A 14297-nucleotide genomic window follows, 5' to 3' on the forward strand; every position below is an offset into this window, starting at 1 on the left:
GAAGGCTGAGGCAGGAGAATGGCGTAAACCTGGGAGGCGGAGCTTGCAGTGAGCTGAGATCCGGCCACTGCACTCCAGCCCGAGCTACAGAGCGAGACTCTGTCTCAAAAAAAAAAAAAAAAAAAAATCTACATACTCTTTGACTCATCAATTTCACTTGGAAAAAATGATCCTACAGGTACACTTGCACATGTGTAAAAGGTTACATAAAAGGTTATTCATAGCACACAAATGTACATCAATAGGTCCATAAAATGGAATATTTTAAAGCTCTAAGGAACCATTTTATGTATTGATATAAAATGATCTCCAAAAGCTATTGTGAAATTTTCAAAAAGAAATAAATTGCAGAACAAAACATAGTATGTGTTACCATTTAAGTAAAAAGGAGAAACAAAAGCATGTAATGCTTTTAATATAATGCAGTACACGAAAGAACAACATATGCATAATACATCTCTGGAAGAAAATACTAGAAACTGACAACATTAATTGCCTACAGGGAGGTGAGCTAGGTGGATGAGGGGCAGGAGTTGGAACAGACATTTTACTAGAGCTTTTTAATTTGGAACTACATGAGTGTACTACCTATTCCTAAATACATTAATAAAATGTAATTTTAAGTAGGAAAAGTCCTAGTTAAGAGAGAAAGACAGGCTCGATGAAAATCAAAATCAAAATCACTGGAGCAGAAAAAGTGATAGATAAGAAAAATGTTAACGCTGGGCACAGTGGCTTCTGACTGTAATCCCAACATTTTGGAAGCCTAAAGCAGGAAGATCACTTGACCCCAGGAGTTCACGGCTGCAGTGAGCTATGATCTTGACACCGCACTCCAACCTGGACGAGGGTGAGACACTGTCTCTGAAAAAAACAGGCAGGCCGGGGGGAGGCAAGAAAGAAAACAAGAAGAATGTTAAGGAAAGAAACAAAAGAATTTCATGACTCATTAAATGTGGCATGTAAGAGAGAAGAGTTTATAAACCCTCCCAGATTTCTGACTTGGGAAAGTAAGTGACTATATTGGTGCCACTGACCAAGATAATGAATGCAAGGAGAATAATATATTTAAAGAAAAGAAAACTAGTACAGTTTTGAATATGTTATATTTGAAGTGTTGTGGGACCACATGTTCCTAGATTGGAAGAATATTGTTAAAATGTTCATACTACCCAAAACATCTATAGATTCAATACAATCCCTATCAAAATACCAATGACATTCTTCACAGAAATAGAAAAAGAATCCTAAAATTTATATGGAACCACAAAAGATCCAGAATAGCCAAAGCTACCCTAAACAAAAAGAACAAAACTGAAGGAAGCACATTCCCTGACTTAAAAATTATACTATAGAGCTACTGTAAGCAAAACAGCATGGTACTGGCATAAAAACAGACATATGGACCAATGGAACAGAATAGAGAACCCAGGATAATATCCACACACCTACAGTGAACTCATTTGCAACAAACGTGTCAAGAACATACACTGGGGCTGGGCCCGGTGGCTCACACCTGTAATTCCAGCACTTTGGGAGGCCAAGGCGGGTGGATCATGAGGTCAGGAGATCGAGACCATCCTGGCTAACACGGTGAAACCCTGTCTCTACTAAAAAAAAAAAAAATTAGCTGGGCATGGTGGGGGCGCCTGTAGTTTCAGCTACTTGGGAGGCTGAGGCAGGAGAATGGCGTGAACCCAGGAGGCGGAGCTTGCAGTGAGCCAAGATGGCACCACTGCACTCCAGCCTGGGAGACAGCAAGACTGTCTCACAAAAAAAAAAAAAAGAACATACACTGGGGAAAGGGCAGTCTTCAATAATTGGGGTTGAGAAAACTGAATGTCCATATACAAAAGAATGAAACTAGATTCCTATCTCTTGCCATACACAAAAATCAAATTGATTAAAGACTTAAATCTAAGACTTCAAACTATGAAACTGTTACAAGAAAACATTGGGGAAAATCTCCAGGACATTGGTCTGGGCAAAAATTTCTTCAGCAATACTCCGCAAGCACAGGCAACCAAAACGAAAATATACAAATGGAATCACATTAAGTTAAAAAGCATCTGCCCAGCAAAGGACACAGTCAATAAAGTGAAGGAAAAAAACACAGAATGGGAGAAAATATTTGCAAACTACCCATCTGACAAAGGATTAATAACCAGAATATATAAGGAGCTCAAACAACTTGATAGGCAAAAATAATCAGATTATTAAAATGGGCAAAATATTTAAATAGACACTTCTCCAAAGAAGACACACAAATAGAAAACAGGTATATGAAAAGGTGCTCAACATCCCTGATCATCAGAGAAATGCAAATCAAAACTACAATGAGATGTCATCTTACCCCACTTAAAATGGCTTATATCCAAAAGACAGGCAATAGCAAATGCTGGCAAGGATGAGGAGAAAAGGGTACTCTTGTACACTGTTAGTGAGAATGTAAATTAGTACAACAACTAAGGAGAATAGTTCAGTGGTTCCCCAAAAGACTAAAAATTGAGCTACCATATAATTCAGCAATCCCACTGCTGGGTATATACCCCAAAGAAAGGAAGTCAGTATATTAAAGAGATATCTCTACTCCTATGTTGTTGCAGCACTGTTTACAATACCTAAGATTTGGAAGCAACCTAAGTGTCCATCAACAGATGAATGGATAAAGAAATGTGGTACATATATACAATGGAGTACTATTCAGCCATAAAAAAAGAATGAGATCCTGTCATTTGCAACTGATAGTGACAGGAGACAGAGTCTTAGGCAGACAAGGATGGGTCTGGTGAAACCTGATCTTCAAGCCAAAGACAGCCTGAAGCCTGAAAACCAAGCTGCTAGTTACAGGTGGAGTCCATGACCAGAGTAAGAACTTCCTCAATGCCCTTTCGTCAATTAAATGGTCCTTTTTCCAGGCCCACCCATGGATCAATCAGCATGTACTCCCCCATTCTGAGCCCATAAAAACCCCAGACTCAGCCTCACAGAGGGCTACCAGCTTTCAGGCCCCCTCTTACACACAGGGGTACCAAGTTCAGGTCCCCTCTCATTGACAAGAGCTTTTCTGTCACTCAGTACAATTCTTCTTTTCCTTGTTCACTCTCCAGTGTCTGTGTACCTCATTCCTTTTGGTTGCAGGACAAAAACCCAGAACCCACTGAACAGTGGGTGCAAAAAGAGCTATAACACTGTAACCCTCCCTCCTGCTCACTGAGCAATGGGGGAGAAAAAAAAACACTGGAAATCACATGCTATGCCTGCCAAGCTGCCAGTGGTGGAACCAAACAAGCTGTGACATGCCCCCGTTCACCGAAGCTGTGGGTGATGGGGAGCTGTGGGTGGTAGGAACAAACAACAGCTGTACCACTTCCTGGGGGTCTGAACTATAAAGCTCTCTGGGGGCTTAGACCTTGGGACTCCCTGAGCAAAACCTGTGATACCACTTGGAGCTCCACAGTTGCTGGCATCTCTGAGTTTTTGGGTAATGCCATATCCCCCTCGTCCGGACACTGACAAGCAAGGTGGAAGCCAGTCATGGCATAACAAACCAGTGCAAACTGCGGCAGGTGCAAGATCCAGGCTGGTAGTGCAAGCTGAGCGCAGCCTGCCAGGCTGAGTGGGAACAGCGAGCCCAGCAGGCCCCAGTAAAGTTCTGGCAGAGGTGACACCAGCCACAGAGATTTCCAGCTGGTGAAACAGCACCAAAAGAATCCTGTGTCACAACAACATGGATGGAACTAGAGATCATTATGTTACATTAAATAAGACAAACATTGCATGTTCTCACTTATTTGTGGGATCTAAAAAATCAAAACAATTGAACTCATGGATTTGGAGAATAGAAGGTTGGTTACCAGAGGCTGGGAAGGTTAGTGGGGGGTTGCAGGGGGGTGGGGATGGTTAATGGGTACAAAAAAATAGAAAGAATAAATAAGACCTAGTATTTGAAAGTCAACTACTGTTGACTTTCCTCACAGGATTGGAAAAAAACACTTAAAAAGTTATATGGAACCAAAAAAGAGCCCACATAGCCAAGAGGCATCATGCTACCTGACTTCAAACTATATTACAAGTCTACAGTAACCAAAACAGCATGGTACCAGTACCAAAACAGACAGACAATTGGAACAGAACAGAAGCCTCAGAAATAACACCACACATCTATAACCATCTAATCTTTGACAAACCTGATACAAACAAGCAATGGGGAAAGGATTCCCTATTTAATAAATGGTGTTGGGAAAACTGGCTAGCCATATGCAGAAAACTGAAACTGGACCCCTTCCTCACACCTTATACAAAAATTAACTCAAGATGGATTAGAAACCTAAATGTAAGACTAAAACCATAAAAAAAAATAAAAAATAAAAAATAAAAAAACTAGAAAAAAAAACCTAGACAATGCCATTTAGGATATAGGCATGGGCAAAGACTTCATGTCTAAAACACCAAAAGCAATGGCAACAAAAGCCAAAATTGACAAATGGGATCTAATTAAACTAAAGAGCTTCTTCACAGCAAAAGAAACTATCATCAGAGTGAACAGACCACCTCCAGAATGGGAGAATATTTTTGCAATCTATCCATCTGACAAAGGACTAATATCCAGAATCTACAAATAAACAATTTTACAAGAAAAAAACAACCCCATCAAAAAGTGGGCAAAGGTTATGAACAGACACTTCTCAAAAGAAGACACTGAGGCAGCCAACAAACATATGAATAAAAGCTCATCATCACTGGTCATTAGAGAAATGCAAATCAAAACCACAATGAGATACAATCTCATGCCAGTTAGAATGAAGATCATTAAAAAGTCAGGAAATAACAGATGCTGGAGAGGATGTGGAGAAACAGGAACACTCTTACACTGTTGGTGGGAGTGTAAATTACTTCAACCATTATGGAAGACAGTGCGGTGATTCCTCAAAAATCTAAAACTAAAAATACCATTTGACCCAGCAATCCCATTACTTGTTACATACCCAAAGGATTATAAATCATTATACTATAAAGACACATGTACATGTATGTTTATTGTGGCACTATTCACAATAGCAAAGACTTGGAACCAACCCAAATGTCCATCAATGATAGACTGGATTAAGAAAACGTGGCACATATACACAACGGAATACTATGCAAACTTAAAAAAGGATGAGTTCATGTCCTTTGCAGGCACATGGATGAAGCTGGAAACCATCGTTCTCAGCAAACTAACACAAGAACAGAAAACCAAACACCACCTGTTCTTACTCACAAGTGGGAGTTAAACAGTGAGAACACATGGACACAGGGAGGGGAACATCACACACTGGGGCCAGTTGCGGGGTGGAGGGCTAGGGGAAGGATAGCATTAGGAGAAATACGTAATGTAGATGATGGGTTGATGGGTGCAGCAAACCACCATGGCCCATGCATACCTATGTACCAAAACTGCACATTCTGCACATGTACCCAGAGCTTAAAGTAAAATAAAAAACAAAGACAGCCAGACATTATGTATCTCCTGAATCATAAGATTACAGATTCAATAATAAGATTATATAATCAATGTACTGAAAGTATAGAAGATTGAAGAATGTGTTACAGTATTATAAGGCTGGGTATGGTGGCTCAGAATTAAATTCATAGGCATTGAGTTTCAAGTCAGCTAGCATCAAAAGACAGCCAGACATTATGTGTCTCCTGAATCACAGTAAGATTATAGATTCAATGTACTGAAAGTACAGAAGACTAAAGAATGTGTTAAAATATTATGAGGCTGGGCATGGTGGCTCACACCTCTAATCCAAGCACTTCAGGAGGCAGAGGTGGGCAGATCATTTGAGTCCAGAAGTTCGAGACCAGCTTGGCTAACATGGCAAAACCCTGTCCCTACTAAAATACAAAAATTAGTCAGGTGTGGTGGTGCAAACCTGTAATTGCAGTTACTTGGGAGGCTGAGGCACCAGAATAACTTGAACCCAGGAGGCACAGGTTGCAGTAAACCAAGATTGCACCACTGCACTCCAGTGTGGTTGACAGAGTGATTCTGTCTCCAAAAAAATAAATAAGCTGGGTGTGGTGGTGCACGCCTGTAATCCCAGCAATTTGGGAGGCCAAGGCAGGCGGATCACTTGAGGTCAGGAGGTCGAGACTAGCCTGGCCAACATGGTGAAACTCCATCTCTACTAAAACTACAAAAACTAGCTGGGCATGGTGGCAAACACCTGTAATCCCAGCTACTTGGTAGGCTGAGGCACAAGAATCGCTTGAACCTGGGAGGCAGAGGTTGCAGGGAGCCGAGACTGTGCCACTACACTCCAGCCTGGGTGACAAAGCAAGACTCCATCTCAAAAATAAATACATAAATAAATAAATATTATGAACATAAAATCTGTAAACAAAACTGTAAGAAACAATAAATCAAATGACTCAATTTCTTCAACAAATAAAATGTGAGGGGAAACAAAAAAAGATGAAGAAGGCAGAGCCTTCATGGCTTAGTCACTTCCCCCAAGTCTCCATCTCTTAACATATCACATTAGGGATTAAGTTTCAGCACATGAATTTTGGGGAGTGATATTGTTTGGCTGTGTCCCCACCCAAATCTCAACTTGAATTGTATCTCCCAGAATTCCCACGTTTTGGGAGGGACCAAAGGACCCAGGGGGAGGTAACTGAATCATGGGGGCCAGTCTTTCCCGTGCTATTCCCGTGGTAGTGAATAAGCTTCATGAGATCTGATGGGTTTATCAGGGGGTTTTGCTTTTTCTTCTTCCTCATTTTCTCTTGCTGCTGCCATGTAAGAAGTGCCTTTCACCTTCCACCATGATTCTGAGGCTCCCCTGCCATGTGGAACTGTAAGTCCAATTAAACCTCTTTTTTGTCCTAGTCTTGGGTGTGTCTTTATCAGCAGCATGAAAACACACTAATACAGGGGGACACCAACAGTCAGACCACAGCAGGCAGAAAGGAGTTTGTGATTGCACTGAGGTACACAGAGAGCACCTCAGCTGACTGCTAAATTATTTATCTTGGCCTAGGTAGGAGTCACAAGAATGCTCAACTTTTAATAATTCATTAATGTATACATTGTCTGTAGTATGTTAGGCAATAAAAAATATTTAAAATAAAAATAAAGTTTAAATGTAAATCACATTAGGCTGTTCCTGTGCCTGAAACTTTCCAGTAACTTTCTATCACAATCTGAACAAAATCAAAATTTCTTCCTTCCAGCTGGGTGCAGTGGCTCACGCCTGTAATCCCAGCACTTTGGGAGGCTGAGGCAGGCAGATTGTCTGAGGTCAAGAGTTCGAGACCAGCCTGACCAACATGGAGAATTCCCGTCTCTACTAAAAATACAAGCCTGTAGTCCCAGCTACACGGGAGGCCGAGGCAGGAGAATTGCTTGAACCTGGGAGATGGAGGTTGCAGTGAGCCAAGATCATACCACTGCACTCCAGCCTGGGCAACAGAGCAAGGTTCCATCTCAAAAAAAAAAAAATCCTTCCTTCTAATCTCATATTCTTCCATTCTCCATTTTTTGTTGTTGCTGTTGTTTGTTTTTTGTTTTAAATAGAAACAGGGTCTCACTGTGTTGCCCAGGCTGGTCTTGAACTCCTGGTGGTGGCGGCAGCAACCCATCTGGAGTGGCTGCTGTGAAGACGCCTCTGCAACAGGGGAGGCATGACCAGGGCTACACACTTCACAGAACCGGCAGGTGCCAGGAAGAGACAAAAGCTCTGCCCCCTAACAAGTTGGCAGGATGGGAGCCCCTCGCTCCTGGGTGCAGCTGTGGTTGCCCAGTGATGGCTCCAGACCTGAGCATCCCTGCACTCAAGGGCTCAGGAAACCTCCCTGCCCCCCCCGACTCGTTAGTACCTGCTCCTGCTCTCTGGTCTTTCCCCACTCCCTGCGCCTACTCCAGAGCAGAGCAAAGTGTGACTGAGCCCAGGTGCTGTCACAACCTGGCTGGGTGTGCACACACTCAGGGCAGTGCTGACACACCAGCTCCCTGCCACCTAGGTCCCTTCTTGACTTTGGGCGCTGATGTGCACAGGAGGGAGGCTGAGTGGGGGCTGAGGGCAGCTCAGTGGGCCTGCAAGTGCCCCTTGGCATGAACGGCCTGGGCACAGTGGATGGCATGTTGATGGCAGCAGGAGGCAGACAGGCTCCTAAGCAGAAAGGGGCAGATCCCCAGTGAAACCCCACCTTCAAGCCAGGAACAGCCTGATGCCTGGAGGCTAGGCTGCCAGTTCTGGATGGAGTCCGTGGCCCAGAGTGAGAACTCGTGGTGCTTTTTCTGGGCCTGCCCATGGCTGCCCATGGAGCAATCAGCACGCCCTTCCCTTCTGAGCCCATAAAAACCCCAGACTCTTCCAGATTTAAGTAGACATTGGGACTACCAGCAGCAGGAAGGAGGTGCAGGTCTCCTCAACCCGTCGGGACAACCTACCTGCCAAAAGGAGCTACCCACTGTGAGTCTCCTCTCTGCTGAGAGCTGGACACTTGTCAGCACAACTTGCCTGTACAAAAGAGCTACCCACTGTGGGCCTCCTCTCCACTCAGAGCTGGACACTCATCAGGACAACTTGCCTGTGGAAAGGCTACCCATCTTGGGTCTCCTGAGAGCTGTTATGTCACGCAGTGAAGCTTCTCTCCACCTTGCTCACCCTCCAGTTGCCCACATACCTCATTCTTCCTGGAAGTGGGACAAGAACTCAGGACCAGCCAAATGGTGGGACTGAAAGAGCTGTAACACAAACAGGGTTGAAACATGTACCCTCATTTGCCACATTGCAGGTGATAAGAAGGAGAGAAAAGCTGCAGCCCCTCAGGGAGTGCAGACCTAGGGGCTCCCCAAGCTGGGACTGTGACATCCTCTTTGGGGCTCTGCAGTTCCTGGCATCTCCAAGCTTCTGAGCACCACCATGTTCCCCTCATCCAGACATGGTGCCTGCAGTGGAAGCTGCATGCAGTACATCTGGTCCAGCTGCAGCCTCACACGGAGGCGGCACCGTGTTAGTGCCTGGAACTGCCTGCCCCACCACAGCAGCAGCCAGCATGCCTGGCTGCGTGCAGTGGTTGGACCCCATGCTCACTGGCCCACACACCCCTGGCTGCTCCATGCCTGGCTCACCCTTGGCAGGTGTGGGATCTGGGCCAATAGCACAAGCCAAGCACACACTGCCAGGCCAAGTGGGTCAAAAGAGCCCAGCAGGCACAAGCTATACTCAGGCAGAAGGCACTGCCAGCCACAGAGGTTTCCATTTGGCAAAGTGACACCCCAAGGATTCCATGACACTGGTCTCAAGCAATCCTCCTGCCCCAGCCTCCCAAAGTGCTGGGATTACAGGCATGGGGACTGTACCTGGCCATTCTTTGCCTTTTTAAAGGTACTGCAGTCACATTAGCTTTCTTTCTGTTTCTTGAGTATGCTAACTTTATTTTACATTATATCTTCCCTCTGTCTGGGGACTTCACTTTGTGCCTTTTGTTTAGAGCAATTTTACCCCACATCTTATATGCAGAGGGCTTCTGTGCTCCCTCAAATCCATTATCTATTATATCTTCCTATTTTATATTTATCACATTACTTATCATTATCTGAAATTACCTTCCTTAATTATTTACTTTTTCTGTCTTCCACTAAAACAAAAGTGTTATGAGAGCAAGGACTTGTCTGACCTATTCACTGTTGTAACCTCTGCTCCTAGAACAGTGCCTGACACACAAAAGGTACTCAGTGAATTAAATCACTGAGAGAGAGTGTAGTATAAGAAGAGAAGAGAACCAAGAACAGACCATAGGAAACGCCTACATTTAAGGAAGAGATAGATAAAGAGAAGGAAGCTAAGAAACCATCTGAACCAAGAAAAAGAGGTGACCCAGGAGCCAGAGAGTAAAGTGATGATTCCTTATATTATTTACTGTTTATAATGAACTTGTCCCTTGGACCTTGCATTAGTCCATTCTCACACTGCTATTAAAAAATACCTGAGACTGGGTAATTTATTCTTTAAAATAAGTTTTTTTTGTTTGGTTTTGTTTTTCTGAGACAGGGCCTCACTCTGTGGCCCAGGCTGGAGTGCAGTGGTGCAATCTCGGCTCACCCCAACCTCTACCTCACAGGTTCAAGTGATTCTCCTGCCTCAGCCTCTCGAGTAGCTGGGATTACGAGTATCCACTACTATGCCTGGCTAATTTGTGTGTGTGTATTTTTTAGTAGAGATGGGGTTTCACCATGTTGGCAGGCTGTTTTCAAACTCCTGACCTCAAGGGATCCACCCACCTCAGCCTCCCAAAGTTCTGGCATTACAAGCATGAGCCACCACGCCCAGCCTGAAAAATAAGTTTAATTGGTTATTAGTTCTTCAGTCTGTACAGGAAGCAAAGCAGCTTCTACTCCTGGGGAGGCCTCAGGGTGCAAGGTGAAGGGGAAATGTCATGTCTTACACGGATGGAGCAGGAAGAGAGAAAAGAAGGAGGGGCTACACACTTTTAAATAACCAGATTTCCCAAGAACTCACTATCATGATGACAGGCCCAAGGGAGACAGTGTTAAACCATGAGAAACTGCCTCCGTGATCCAATAACCTCCCACCAGGCCCCATCTCCAACATTGGGGATTACAACTGAACACGAAATTTGGATAGGGACACAGATCCAAACCATATCAGACCTGAAGTTTGATATTTGTCCAACGCTACTGACTTCCGGACTTCCCCTTCCCCAATTACTTCTTGAACTGAGAGTTTCCAGCTGTCCAGGAAAAGCTGATTCAGCCCATCTTCCCCACCCACCTTTGGGTCAACCTTTAGGATAAAGTTGACAGCAACAGAAAAGTTCTATTCAAGAAAACTTATGGTCATTGTGAAACGCACCTGACTCATCTCAAAGAACACATGACTTAAGGTAGAGGACCAGCTTCAGAAAGGCTGCATCAGGTAGCAGAAGTTTCAGTAATGCCAGCAATCACCTTGGATTAACAACCTAATCTCTTCCCGAGTGTTCTGATAAGACTTTCTTATATAAACAAATAGAACGGGTAAGGAGATCCCAGAGTTGAGTGCCGTGTTACAGGGGGAGGCTTAAAGCAGATTTGATTCTGAAAGAAATGGAGCAATTCAATATTCTTTGTATGCCAACATTTTTTACTAAAATTCCTAACCATCACAGACATTAGACAAAAGAATTTAAAAGAACTAAATAAGAATACAACACTTGATTTCCAGAGTTTTGAAAGAGTTAAGAATAATAGACAAAGGCTAAATTTCCCAGTAAGGGCAAGTAATTGAAGAAAGAATAGTAAATAGCGATAAAATATATCATATGTATTGATTAAGGCTCTTCAGAGAACAGAACCAACAAAAGTGTGTGTGTGTGGGTGTGTATGTGTAGGAGGGAAGAGAGAACATGGTAAAATACATACATATATGCCAGTGTGCCTACACAGACATACACATGTAGATTGCTGAACCATTTGCCATATATTATACATAGAAATAAAACAAATATATGATATGTATATATATTTGTCTGAACCATTTGAAAGTGAGGTACAGACATCATGAAGTGAGGTTTAGACATCACCTCTAAATATTTCTTTTTCTTTTTTAAGATGGAGTCTTGCTCTGTTGCCAGGCTGGAGTGCAGTGGCACGATCCCGGTTCACTGCAACCTCCACCTCCCTGGTTCAAGTGATTCTCTTGCCTCAGCCTCCTAAGTAGCTGGAACTACAGGCACGCGCCACCACACCCAGTTAATTTTTGTATTTTTAGCAGAGATGGGATTTCACCATGTAGGCCAGGATGGTCCCGATCTCTTGATCTTGTGATCCACCCACCTCGGCCTCCCATAGTGCTGGGATTACAGGCGTGAGCCATGGCGCCTGGCCAACATCACCTCTAAATATTTCAACATGCATGTTCTAACATTCTCCACTAGGCTGGGTGTGGTGGCTCAGGCCTCTAATCCCAGTACTTTGCAGGGCTGAGGCGGGCAGATGACTTGAGCTCAGGCGTTCAAGATCAGCCTGGGCAACATGGCGAAATCTTGTCTCTACAGAAAATACAAAAATTAGCTAAGCATGGTGGTGTGTGCCTGTAGTCCCAGATACTCAAGAGGCTGAGGTGGTAGGATCACTTGAGCCCAGGAGATCAACGTTGCAGTGGGTGTGATGGCACCACTCAGTACACTCCAGCCTAGGCAACAGAGTGAGACTCTGTTTCAAAAAGAAGGAAGGAAGGAAGGAAGGAAGGAAGGAAGGAAGGGAGGGAGGGAGGGAGGGAGGGAGGGAGGGAGGGAAGGGAGGGAAAATACATGGTAAATCAACTTATTTGGAAACAGTTTCAGTGAATCCAAAGATTCATTAACAATACCAACAGACTTTATGTACACAATGTATTCCTGGGAGATACACATCTCCAGGCTGAGGCAGGAGAATTGCTTGAACCTAGGAGGCGGAGGTTGCAGTGAGCGGAGATCGCACCACTGCACTCCAGCCTGGGCGACAGAGCAAGACTCCAAAAAACAGACAAGCAAAAAAAAGGAAATTAACCATTCATGACATTTGGTACATAATAGCTTGTAATTCTTTTTAATTATAAAGTACTTACAAAATATAGTCATCACAATGGCTGCAGGATAAAAATGGCTGGCAAAACTTTTTAGTGTACTGAAAAATTACGTTAATAACATACATAACTGTGACCGTGACTTCCTCTTAAGACATCTTTGAACAATCTATAATAACAGTTTGTTATCTATTTGTCTTTTAAAGAATTACGAAACTCTCTAAACCAGAGCTCAGCTCAAAATATATAACACATGGTCATATATTGTAAAGCTAAGGGGTGAAAGGGTCAATGTAACATTGCTTGCAAACCTTATTTTAGGGATTTAAAATTCTAGGATGTATGTCACAGAAGTTAGAAACAATATCTAACAGCAATTGTATAAAATTTACCAACAAGTTATAGAATTCAACAAGGTATAAAATTCGGTTACTATAAGCATTCCCAGCCAGTTTCTAAGCAATCATTTGCTTGCAGTGCTTAAGAATGATCAGTGCTTAAGAATGATCTGGGCTGGGCGCGGTGGCTCACGCCTGTAATCCCAGCACTTTGGGAGGCCGAGATGGACGGATCATGAGGTCAGGATATCGAGACCATCCTGGCTAACATGGTGAAACCCCGTCTATACTAAAAATACAAAAAATTAGCCGGGCGTGGTGGCAGACGCCTGTAGTCCTAGCTACTCAGGAGGCTGAGGCAGGAGAATGGCATGAACCCAGGACGCGGAGCTTGCAGTGAGCCGAGATCGTGCCACTGCACTCCAGCCTGGGTGACGGAGCGAGACTCCGTCTCCAAAAAAAAAAGAATGATCTGAACATTTTATTTAATACTGCCTATAATTGACTTGTGAGAAGCTGCAGTAGAATCGGCAGATGTAAGGTGCTACCCAAGAACATATTGAAAGATATCTTTCATTCAGACAATGTTGCATAACGTTGGAGGATGGGGTTAAAAATATATGTATCAACCATGAGGTCAAGCTGGTATACAGAAACCAAAAAGATTAACTCAAATTGGCCAAGCTGACAAGACAAGGATATTCTTTATTATGTATATGAGTGCATGTATGCTTTGAAGGGTACTTAAAACTACTTCATCAGGTAAATATTAGAGTCCCAACAGAAAACATGGATAATTTGAGAAAAGTTCAATAAAGAAGCTATTTACAAGGTGAGTAAGGTACAGGGAAAAAAGAGAACAGTATCTCGGTTAGCCTTTACTTTCTGCTGTAAAGAAATATTTAGTAATAGCATCCTGGGCCTAGTTGAGCTTTACTTCTGGGCCTGAAGGTGCAAGGGAAAGGGGGAAAGGTATGAGATGGAGATCTTGACAGAAACTTCCCTTGGATGGATGTCAACAGCAACTCCCTCCTCCCTCTAATCTCCTGCTGTGGCTCCCTATTGGCCCAAACCAATGGGAAGACAGAGGACAAGGGAACTCATTGGTGCTGTTCATCACCTAGGTCAGCTTCCTGTAGCATAAAGCACTGTGGAAAATGCTGAGGAGGTGATCTTGAATGGGAAATGTAAGATAATTAGCATAGCTGATTTTTTTTTCTTGTATGGGGTAAAGTGGGCTTGATTTATCTCTTTGCACCACGGATGAGCTTCAAGGGGTCTAAGAATTAGTAGAAGCAGATTGTCAGACTCTTATAGTAATGGCTCTGATGCATTATACTTTTCAGTATTCACGCCATTCGGTATCCAGATCCTGTGTATCCCTCTTCCATACTGA

The 14297-nt window shown here is 43.4% G+C and overlaps 1 pseudogene; it reads right to left on the minus strand.

The window, feature by feature from the left end:
• Positions 1-14297, minus strand: part of LOC100424292 (uncharacterized) — a 59039-nt pseudogene that overhangs the window by 42494 nt on the left and 2248 nt on the right.

The sequence above is a fragment of the Macaca mulatta genome, chromosome 4 (assembly GCF_049350105.2).
Source record: "Macaca mulatta isolate MMU2019108-1 chromosome 4, T2T-MMU8v2.0, whole genome shotgun sequence".
Taxonomy (NCBI): Eukaryota; Metazoa; Chordata; class Mammalia; order Primates; family Cercopithecidae; genus Macaca; species Macaca mulatta.